This window comes from Notamacropus eugenii, chromosome 2 (genome assembly GCF_028372415.1).
Source record: "Notamacropus eugenii isolate mMacEug1 chromosome 2, mMacEug1.pri_v2, whole genome shotgun sequence".
In the NCBI taxonomy this organism is placed as follows: Eukaryota; Metazoa; Chordata; class Mammalia; order Diprotodontia; family Macropodidae; genus Notamacropus; species Notamacropus eugenii.
In genome coordinates, this window is record NC_092873.1 from 160,513,702 (window position 1) to 160,526,065 (window position 12,364).

Genomic DNA, 12,364 nt, shown 5'->3' on the forward strand with positions numbered 1-12,364 from the left:
ACAAGATTTTGAGTTCCAGATTTTCTCCCCATCTCTCCCCTCCCCCCCACCCCAAAACACTGAACATTCTGATTACCCCTTCCCCCAGTCTACCCTCCCTTCTATCACAACTTTTCCTTCCCTTATCCCCATCTTCTCTCTTTTCTTGTAAGGGCAAAATAGATTTCTACACCCTGTTACCTGTATTTCTTATTTCCCAGTTCCATGCAAAAGCAATTCTCAACATTCATCCCTAAAACTTGGAGTTCCAACTTCTCTCCTTTCCTCCCTCCCCACCCATTCCCCCTGAGAAGGCAAGTAATTCAATATAGGCTACATATGTGCAGCTTTGCAAAAGACTTCCTTAATAATCATGTTGGGTAAGACTAACTATATTTCCCTCCATCCTATCTTGCCCCCCATTTATTCTATTCTCTCTTTTGACCTTGTCCCTCCCCAAAAGTGTTTACTTCTAATTACTCCCTCCTCCTATTTGCCTTCCCTTCTACTATCCCCCCCATGACACTTATCCCCTTCTCCCCTACTTTCCTGTAGTGTAAGATAGATTTTCATACCAAATTGAGTGTGCATGTTATTCCCTCCTTAAGCCAAATGTGATGAGAGTAAGCTTCACTTTTCCCCTCTCACCTCTTTTCCCCTTTTCTTTTTCTTGCCTGTTTTATGAGGTAGTTTACCCCATTACATTTCTCCCTTTCTCTTCCCAATATATTCCTGTTTCACCACTTAATTTTATTTTTTTAGATAGCATCCTTTCCTATTCAACTCACTCTGTGCCTTCTATGTGTGTGTGTGTGTGTGTGTGTGTGTGTGTGTGATCCCTCCAACTACCCAAATACTGAGAAAAGTTTCAAGAGTTACAAATATTATCTTTCCAAGTAGGAATGTAAACAGTTCAACTTTAGTAAGTCCCGTATGATTTCTCTTTCCTGTTTACTTTTTCATCCTTCTCTTGATTCTTTTTTTTAATAGCTTTATTTATTAATTTTTAGATTTTGACATTCATTTCCACAAAATTTTGAGTTCCAGTTTTTCTCCCCATCTCTCACCTCCTCCCACCGCATAACACCCTGCATTCTGATTACCCCTTCCCTCAATGTGCCCTCCTTTCTATCACACCCCACCCTTCCCTTATCCCCATCTTCTCTTTTTTTCTTGTAGGGCAAGATGAATTTCTATACCACATTACCTGTATTCCTTATTTCCCAGTTATAGGAAATAACAATTCTCAACATTTGTTTCTAATACTTTGAATTCCAACTTCTCTCCCTCCCTCCCTCCCCACTCATCGCCACAGAGAAGGCAAGTAATTCAGTACAGGCTACATATGTGTCATTTTGCAAAAGACTTCCATAATAGTCATGTTGTGTAAACCTAACTATATTGCCCTCTATCCCACCCTGTTCCCCCCTATTTTTTCTATTCTTTCATTTGACCGTGTCCCTTCCCAAAAGTGTTTACTTCTAGTTACTCACTCCTCCCATTTGCCCTCCCTTCCATCATGCCCCTCACCCCATTTGTCCCCTTCTCCCCTACTTTCCTGCAGTGTAAAATAGATATTCATACCAAATTTAGTTACCATATTATTCCCTCCTTAATCCATATGTGAAGAGATTAAGCTTCACTTTTCCCCTCTCATCTCCTCCCTTTTCTCCTCCATTGAAAAAGATTGTTCTTATCTCTCTTATGAGTGATAATCTGCCCTGTTCCATTTCTCTCTTTCTTCTTCCAATATTTTCCTCTCTCATCCCTTAATTTTATCTTATTTTTTTATGGATATCATCTTTTCTGATTCAACTCAACCTGTACTCTCTATGTGTGTGTGTGTGTGTGTGTGTGTGTGTGTGTGTGTGTGTGTGTGTGTATAATCCCTCCAACTACCCAAATACTGAGAAAAGTCTCAAGAGTTACAAATATTATCTTTCCATGTAACTTTAGAAAGTCCTTTATGATTTTTCTTTCCTGTTTATCTTTTCATGCTTCTCTTGGTTCTTATGTTTGAAAGTCAGATTTTCTATTCAACTCTGGTCTTTTCATCAAGAATGCTTGAAAGCCCTCTATTTCATTGAATGACAATTTTTTTCCCCTGAAGTATTATACTCAGTTTTGCTGGGTAGGTGATTCTTGGTTTTAATCCTAGTTCCTTTGACTTCTGGAATAACATATTCCAAGCCCTCTGATCCCTTAACGTAGAAGCTTCCAGAACTTGTGTTATCCTGATTGTATTTTCACAATACTCAAATTGTTTCTTTTATGGCTGCTTGAAATATTTTCTCCTTGACCTGGGAACTCTGGAATTTGGCTGCAATATTCCTAGGAGTTTCTCTTTTCAGGTCTCTTTCAGAAGGTGATCAGTGGATTCTTTCAATATTTATTTTGCCCTCTAATTCTAGAATCTCAGGGCAGTTTTCCTTGATAATTTCATGAAAGATGATGTCTAGGCTCTTTTTTTCATCATGGCTTTCAGGTAATCCCATAATTTTTAAATTATTTCTCCTGGATCTATTTTCCAGGTCAGTTGTTTTTCCAATGAGATATTTCACATTATCTTCCATTTTGTTATTCTTTTGGTTTTGTTTTATAATTTCTTGGTTTCTGATAAAAACATTAGCTTCCATCTGTTCCATTCTAATTTTGAAAGAACTATTTTCTTCAGCGAGCTTTTGAACCTTCTTTTCCATTTGGCTAATTCTGCTTTTTAGAGCATTCTTCTCCTCATTGGCTTTTTGGATCTCTCTTGCCAATTGAGTTAGCCTATTTTTGAAGGTATTATTTTTTGGACCTCCTTTAGCAAGCTATTGACTCAGTTTTCATGATTTTTTTGCATTGCTCTCATTTCTCTTCCCAATTTTTCCTCCACCTCTCTTACTTGATTTTCAAAATCCTTTTCAAGCTCTTCTATGACCTGAGACCATTGCATATTTATTTTGGAGATTTTGGATGCAGAAGCCTTGACTTTTAGGTCTTCCTCTGATGGTATGAATTGTTCTTCCTCATCCAAAAGAATGGAAGAAAATACCTGTTCACCAGGAAAGTGCCTTCTATAGTCTTATTTTTTTCCTTTCTTTGGGCATGTTCCCAACCATTTATTTGACTTTTGAGTTCTTTGTCAAGAAGAGGGTATTCTCTGGGGACCTGTAAGTTCTCAGTTCCTCCAAGGTGGCACAATCAAGGGAGAGGAGTTTACTCCTCTCCTGGCCTGCAGTCTAGTCTGGAAGCTACTGCAGACTTTTCTGCCCAGAATCTGTGAGTAGAATTCCTTCTTCAGAGCCTCCACCAGCTTCACCACATCAGCACTCTTCCTTACCCCAGGGCTGCTACTCAGGACTGAGATCCAGATCAATGGCTCAGTTCCCCCAGGGTCTTTAAGCCAAGGGCTCCAAAAATGGATGCTGCCATTGCAGTTGCTACAAACAGCAGGACCAGACTGAGTTTCCTTCTCCCCCAGGTGAAAGAGCTTTCTCACTGACCTTTGAAGCTGTCATTGGCATTTGAGGGTTGAGCAATCTGGGAATCACAGCTGCTGCCAGGGACTCTGCCCCCTAGAGCCTACTCTGATCATGTTCCTGCTGTACTGCTCAGCCAAGGCCGGGCTGCGCTCTGCTCTGAGCCTGGTGCAATAGACCTTTTCTGTCAGTCTTCCAGGCTGCCTTGGGCTGGAAAACTCTTTCCCTCTGTCATTTTGTGGCTTCTGCTGCTCTAGAATTTGTTTAGAGTCATTTTTTACAGCTATTTTATGAGCTGTGGGAGAGGGCTTTTACAGGTCCATCATTCTACTCTGCCATCTTGACTTTGCCCCCCGATTTCTTCTTTCACGAGAGTTATTAAGGAGCCCAGCTCCTCTCATCTCTGGTAGGCACTGTCTTCCCTTGTGACTTACATAGTCTGTGAGGGGCAGCTAGGTGGTTCAGTGGGTAGAGCACAAGTGCAGGATTCTAGGAGGACCTGAGTTCAAATCTCACCTCAGACACTTGACACTCACTAGCTGTGTGACCTTGGACAAGTCACTTAACCCCAGTTGCCTTATCCTGAGTCATCTCCAGTCATCCTGATGATTATCTGGTCACTGGATTCAAATGGCTCTGGAGGAGAAGTGAGGCTGGTGACCTGCACAGCCTTGCCTCACTCAAAAAAAAAGTCAAGTGCAAGTCATGTCATTATTTCTCTTATGGCATGGCCTTCTTCAGCAATGAAGGACAAATACACATACAGTCTGTGAGTCTCATGGTACCAGGGAAAGGGATAAATTCAAATCTCCCATACTATGTTGTTAGTTTTCAGTTGTGTTCAACTCTTCATAACCCATAGAACAATACTGTCTGTGAGTTTTTCTTGGCAAAGGTAATAGAGTGGCTTGCCATTTCCTTCTCCATAGTATTAAAGCAAACAGACGTTAAGTGATTTGCCCAGGGTCACACAGCTAATAAGTGTCTGAGGTTGGATTTGAATCCAGGTCTTCCTGACTCCAAGCCTAGTGCTTTGCCCCGTACTCTATCCACTGAGGCATCCAGCTGCCTCTCCCATACTATGACTCCCTGCCATGCTGATCTTTTTGAGATCTGTTTGTTAATAGCTCGTGCTCTCCTTCCCTTCCCTTTAGCCCTCTTTATCTCCCTTTTATTTGTCATCTGTACTTGACTGAGGTGTGTGTATGTGTATGTGATTTACTATTAGAATTTGTTAAACTTAATAGTGCAAATTAGTCATCTGATTGAGCTGATTCTATTTTTGATGAAAAAATTGTTTGCATAATTGTCTGTGAGCAAAAATTTCTCAGACCAATGTATAGTTCAATTCTGAATGCTTAATTCATATGTACTCTCATTTTCAAGAAAGATATGTAAGTTGTTGGGTACAGTCTGTGAGATTCATTATTAGCAAAGCTGAAAGGCCACAAGTTTACAAAACTCTTGCAATATATATGTAAGAAGTACTTGCCTTGAAAGAAATCTTGATGAGAGGAGAGGAAATGTTTTATTTTTTCCATTGGTCCAAAAGAAGATATTTTTAGGTATCTACTTCTAGATAATGGAAAACTAAGCTACTGTCTAGTTTAAACATTAGCCTAACTATAGAGAAAAGAATAACATTTCAGGCCACCAGTTATTTTGCTTACCCAATGCCAGACATCCATTTTCACTGATTTTTTCCCATAATAATTTTCGTTTTTGTGGATTTGACCATCAATGTAGAAATCACCTGAGACAGTGTTTATATAGGAGTAGGTACAGAGTTGATTTTGCCCTTCGTTTCCTTTTTCTTGTATAATGCAACCTTTAATCTTTAAATAAAATTAATTTAATTGAGAGCAATCTGTTCCAGCCAAGAAGCTTAGTTTTTTCTGGAGCTGCCTTTAATTTTCCATGAAAAGGCACATCTCAATTTACTGTACTTTGTTTGCTTAGAAAATCAAACAAATGCCAATTTAATGAAAGCAACCTTCATAATTCAGGGATTTACTGTTTCTTTTGGTCAGAGGGGATTGATAGTTATCAGTTTAGTTAATGACATATTTAAAGCTGTAGAAGTTGCATTGTTTATATAGCCAGCATTCTGGTTCTTTGGACTTTTCTCCAACCACTGCTCTGATGTATGAATCTTAATGGTGACCTTTCCTTAGGCAGTGAAAGTCTTTACAGTAACTTTATCATCCTTCTAACACTGTCTAGGTCAACCAAGTAATTGGGATCCCAAAATCTTATCATATACCTTTATTTTCCATCTCCCCTGTGACAGTTTGATAACTTAATGAACTCCAGAAAGAAAGTCTGTTAAGAAAAGTGGCATTTAATTTTTTTTCTGCATTTGAAGTTTTTCCTTTTCCATTTCTCATTAAAGTGTCATGTTCTTCTTCAGTGCAGAAAGTTCTGTCTCCATGGCTGGGGAAGAAATCATTGCCTCATTTTTAAAGAGCTTGAGGTTTGTTGACCCTCATGAACAAAAGTAAGGATGATACTGTATTGTCACTCAAAAGCCATTTTCTGACAGGGTACATGTTCATAGTATGATATTTTTAAAAAAATAAATATTTACATATAACAAACAATTTGCCTTTCAGAGCAGAAAATATTTCATTGTCATCTTTAGGTCCCTGTGCCTAGTACAGCATATGGCACATGGGAGATATTTACTAAATGGTAGTTGATTAATTGATTGGTCTATTGAGTTCTATCTAAGTTTGTGGAAGAATTTTCATTAGAATTATAATGCAGCCTATCACCTACAGTTAGTTCCTGCTGATTGATCACAGAGTTTTGGAAACTCAGCTTTAGAGATCACCTAACTCAACCAATCCCTGGCCCAATGAACAAAAATATTCAGTTTCTGATATTGCCATGACTTCATCAAACTATCAGAATAACACAATAATAACAGAGTAAAAGGTCCAGGTCTTTTGCATCCCATGGTCAGACATTAGTCTCTTGCTGCTTGGGGCCATGTGCAAAATCCTCTATTCCAAAAAGATGGCTCTGCTTCTAAGGGGAAAAAAAGGAATTCCCACCACATAGACTACATGTTTCTCCTGTCCATGGCTTTCTGGTTAAAAGCACATGCTCCCCTGCTACTCCAGGACTGGGTCCAGCGATTTTCAATACTACATCACTGTTTACTGCAGTCTCTAGATATTTGGCTACCTGGTTTACTGTTATTGTCTCTCCAGCACTGACATGTGATTAAGATCTTGAGGTTTCTATATGCAGGATCCTTGAGACAGGATATAACTCCCACCTCAGTTTTTTCCAACTAGAGTAGGGGATGACAAGGAAACAAATCACAGGTCTTATAAGCAGCCAACACTGCAAAACATTTTAGACTCTTTTAGTTTTGTCTTAACTTTGAGGTCACACCCACTTTGAAAGCTTTATGAGGATCAACTTGGAATCCAAGGGTTTTTTTCTTTTTATAATTAATTTATTTTTAGTTTTCAATATTCACTGCCATAAGATTTTGAGTTTTAAATTTTCTTCCTCCTCTCTCCCCAAGATAGCATGCAGTCTGATATAGGCTCTACTTATACATTCATATTAAACATATTCTCACAATAGTCATGATGTAAAGAAGAATTGGAACTAATGGGAAGAGCTACAAGAAAGGAGAAACAGAACAAAAGAAAAGGAGAGCAAATAGTATGCTTCCATCTATATTCAGACTCCAAAGTGCTTTCTCTAGATATGGATAGCATTTTCCTTTGTGATTTTTTGGGAGTTGTCTGAGCTCTTTGCATTACTGAGAAGAGCTAAGTCTATCAAGGTCAGTCATCGAAAAATGTGGCTGTTACTATGTACAATGTTCTCCTGGTTCTGCTCATTTCACTCAGCATCAATTCATATAAATCTTTCCAGGTTTTTCTGAAGTCTACCTGCTCATCATTTCCTATAGCACATTGGTATTCCATTACTTTCATATACCATAGCTTGTTCAGCCATTCCCCAACTGATGGACATCCCCTCAATTTCCAGTTCTTTGCCACTACAAAAAGAGCTACTATATATATTTTTGTACATGTGGGTCCTTTTCCCATTTTTATGATTTCTTTGGGATACAGACCTAGAAGTAGTATTACTAGGTCAAAGGATATGCACAATTTCTAGCCCTTTAGGCATACTTCCAAATTGCTCTCCAGAATGATTGTATCAATTCACAACTCCAGCAACAATGCATTGCTGTTCCAATTTTCCCGCATCTTCTCCAACATTTATTATTTTCTTGTTTTGTCGTGTTAGCCAATCTGATAGGTATGATGTGGCACCTCAGAGTTATTTTGATTTGCATTTCTCTAATCAATAGTGATTTAGAGCATTTCTTTCATATGACTATAGATAGCTTTAATTTCTTCCTCTGAAAACTGCCTGTTCATATCCTTTGACCATTTATCAATTGGGGAATGACTAGTATTCTTCCAAATTCAACTCAATTCTCTATTTTAGAAATGACACCTTTATCAGAGAGACTGGCTATAAAAATTGTTTCCCAGCTTTCTACTTCCCTTCTAATCTTGGTTGCATTGGCTTTGTTTGTGCAAAACCTTTTCAACTTAATGTAATCAAAATCATCCATCTTGCATTTCATAATGTTTTCTGTCATTTGTTTGGTCATAAATTCTTCCCTTCTCCATAGATCTGACAGTAAACTATTCTTTGCTCTCCTAGTTTGTTTATAGTATCAGTCTTTATATCTAAATCATGCACTCATTTTGACTTTATCTTAGTATAGGGTATAACATGTTGGTCTGTTTAGTTTCTGCCATATTCCAGTTTTTCCAGCAATTTTTGTTAAATTATGAGTTCTTATCCCAGAAGATAGAGTCTTTGGATTTATCATTGACTATTGTGTCTTGTGTACCTAACCTATTCCACTGATCTACTATTCTACTTCTTAGCCAGTACCAAGGGACTTTTTTCCACCTGTCACCCTGATCCTGATGGAATATTTTTTCAGTGAAAGAGGTGACACTGAGAAATGACCCAGTTGAAGATCAGGGAGAGATCATCTCATACTTTATACTCCAGTGACCCGACGAAATTGGGCAATTACTTCCAATGTAAAAGTATATTGACTTCCTTTTTACTCAGTAATCAAAAGAAACTTTTAAGTGTCAGGTCTGTTTAATGCTATGCGCAAGTCATAAATGATACACAGAAATGAGAAATTTTGAACCAAATTAAACACTTGCATTAAATAACTAATATTAGCATGCTAATAAAAGTGGCAAAGTTGCAATTTTTTATGGGTTAGTGAGAAAGTTAAGCAGATGTATTATGTTTAGAACAGATGAGTCCAAAGGCATTTTTCTACTTTTTTTCCAATTATTAAGGGAAGGCTAACAGAGAAAGTGAGATTTCAGGAATTATTTGAATGAAGAAAGAGGAATTATAATGGGGTTTCTGGTCTAATCCTATCTTCTTCATTTCTGACAGTTTAAATTTCTTGAGACTAGTATCATGTCTTATATGATACAATGTATCTAGCAGAGTGCCTTGGTGATAGGCATCCAGTATATATTTGTTGACTGTTAAAAACACAATAAGGATAAGAAAAGAGTCATTTTTTTCTAGTCCATCTTTGTCTATTGAATCCAACCACTATTGAGCTATGGAAGCAAAACTGAACCACAATTCACACTACACAGCAATCTCTTAAATACTGCCTAATGTCTTATTCTCAGGTCAATTTCTTCTTGACTTCTCTTCATCCCTGACATTGTTAGCCAGCCTGTTTGCCTAGATACTGTGTCCTTCTTCAGCTTCCATGGTTTTTATCTCCTGGTTCTATTGATTTTCCTCTTGCATGTCCAATTTGTGCTTTCCCAGACCCCTTAGCTGAATCATCATCAATTTCATGCTCCCCTTATTATTGTGGTTGTCCCCTAAAGGATCTGACCTGGGATTTCTTCCCCTCTCCCTTCCTATATCCAATCAATTGCCAACTCTTGTTAATTCTACCACAACAACATCTCTTCCCTCTGTCCCTGTATGTCTACCGTACTAGTTCAGGCCCCATCACCTCTCACTTAAGACTGTTGAAATAGCATTCCATCCCCATTCTCCATTACTTTGCACAGGCTTGGCCCTAATACCTTTAATGTGCTCATAGAATTACAGGTTTAAAGATGGAGGGGATATTAAAGGTCATCTAATCCAATCCTTCTTATATAACAGAGGAGAAACTCAGGCTCCGAAAGGCTGCCAGTCAACAGATAGCAAGCATTTACAATGTGCAAGGTACTATACTAAGATCTGGGCACACAAAGGAGGATGAGGGAAGGTCCTTACCACCAAGGAGCTTACATCCTAACAGGAGAGAGGACATATAAATAACTAGATACTAGTTATCTAGATACTAGAGGACATATAAATAACTAAATGAGGAAGGGCAGAGGCAAAAAGGGACTGCAGAAAGTGGAATTTGAACAGAGTCTTGAAGGAAACCCAGAACCAGAGGTTAATGACAGTAATGATGATGATAACTAGCATTTATATAGCACGTTCTATGTGCCAGTCACTGTGCTTAAACACTTTACAAACATCTCATATGATCTTCACAATAGCCAGCAAAAATATATAGTCAGGTGAACAAATTCTCTGAGAGAAGAACAAGGCAGTGTTGCTGCATCATAGATTGTGTGGAGCAGGATAGTATAAAAAGACTGGAAAGGTAGGAAGGAGCCAAGTTGTGAAGGACTTCAAAAGGAAAAGAGGATTTTTAAAAAAACATTTCTGGGGGTAATAGGGATCCTGGAGGTAATAAGGAGTCACTGGAGCTTAGTGAGTATGAGAGTGATGTGTTTAGACGTACCATTTACAAAAATTACTTTGACAACTGAGAGTAGGATGAATTAAATGGAGAGATGAAGCAGAGAGACCAATCAAAAGGCTATTGTAATAGTTCACATGAAAGGTAATAAAGACCTGCATCAGTTGAAGATTGTGTAAATAAGAAGCAGTCATAATATAAAAGAGATGTGGAAGTAGAAAAGACAAAATTTGGCAATAGGTTGAACGTGTGGGATGAGTGTAAGTAATTTAATGTGTAGTTGATGTTAAATAAGTTAAGGGTGTGAGCCTGGGTAACTAAGAGGATGATGAATGTCTTGAACAGTATTAGGGACATTTGAAAGAAGGGAGGGTTTAGGAGAGAAAACATAGTGAGCTCTGTTTTGGATATGTTGAAATTGAGGTATCTGTAGGATATCTAGTTCAAGATGTCCAAATGGCTGTTGGTGATGAGAAACTGGAGGTTAGGAGAGATGTCAGCCCTGGAAGTATAGATCTAGGAATTATCTACACAGAGAAAATTGAACCAATTTGAGTTTGTGAAATCACCAGGCAGTACATTATAGAGAAAAGGAAGAAGTGAAAGACAGAGCCTTGGGAAGACTCTCATCATTAGTCCTGGATGAAAATCCAACAAATGATTGAAAGATCTAGGTGATACAGCTAGAAAATGTCAGAAGTGAGATTGGAACCTAAATCTTCCAACTCCAGATCTAGCATTATAGCCTCTCTACACTATACTCCCACAACTATCCTTCCTCCTCACCTTTTCTCTAAAATTTTTAGCTTCCTTGATATCTTAGCTCTGGTATCATCTTGTATAGAGCTTTCCCAGTTCCTCTAATTCTCTCTTCCTCCTCAAATTATTTTCCTTGTCTTTTTTATATGTTGTATCCTCCAGTAAAATGTGATCACCTTAAGGGCAACATCTTTTTCCATTTCATTTTTCTGTCTCCAGTACCTAGCATACTGCTTATTGAATGCGTGAATGAATGAAACCTGAAGAACATTTGGGAGATACATTACAGTATAACAATGAAAGCACTCTTCAGTGAGGATGAACACAACATCCACATCAGCAGTTGCGCTGATGGTAAATTCTTCAATTTGAAAAGCCTACAAGCCAAGACCAAAGTAGAGGGAGCATTGAGGCATAATTTTTTTGTTCATAGATGATTGTGCACTCATTGCAGCCTCTGAAGCTGAAATGCAACAAAGTATGAATTGTTTCTCTGCTGCTTGTGCTAATTTTGGCCTAACAGCACCAAGAAAACACAGGTATCCCATCAGCCACCACCACGACAACCACATGTGGAACCATTGGTTACAGCAAATGGAGAAGTTTTTAAGGCTGTGGATAAGTTCACTTAACTTGTCAGTATACTTTCTAGGGATATACACATCGATAATAAGGTTGATGCACTCATTGCCAGAGCTAGCTCAGTGTTTGGGAGGCTCTGAAGGAAAGTGTGGAAGACAAGAGGTATTATACTGTCTACCAAATTGAAGGTCTATAGAGCCATTGTGCTGATGTCATTGTATGCCTTTGAAAACTGGACAATATATACCATGCCAGGAAACTGAATTACTTCTCTTTGAATTGTCTGAGGAAGATTCTGAAGAACACCTGGCAGGATAAGATACCAGACACTAATGTTCTTTCTCAAACTAAACTGCCAAGCATTCAAACTCTGCTGCAGAGAGTGCATCTCCAATGGGCTGGCCACATTGTTTGAATGCCAGATGTACACTTCCCTAAAAGACTATTTTATGAAGCACTCACACAAGGCAATCACTCACATCATGGTCAAAAGAAGCGATACAAGGACACTGTCAAGGAATCTCTCAAGAACTTTGGAATTGATTGTGTGACATGGTACACAGTCACATAGGACCACTCAGCATGGCATGCCTGCATCAGAGAAGGTGCTCTGTGAGCAAAGCAGAATTGAAGGCGCTCAGAAGAAACACAAGACATACAAATTTAGAGAATCTACTATTTGTAAATGACCTGTTGTAGAGCATTCTGAGCTCCTAATTGGTCTGATTAGCCACAATCAAATGCATTGTTACTTGACTAATATAATGATGTC

At 38.4% G+C, this 12,364-nt stretch overlaps 1 protein-coding gene across 4 annotated transcripts in view; it reads left to right on the forward strand.

Annotated features, from left to right (window-relative positions):
• ZNF292 (zinc finger protein 292) overlaps positions 1–12,364 on the forward strand; it is a 148,574-nt gene that overhangs the window by 110,263 nt on the left and 25,947 nt on the right. The window lies entirely within an intron of this gene.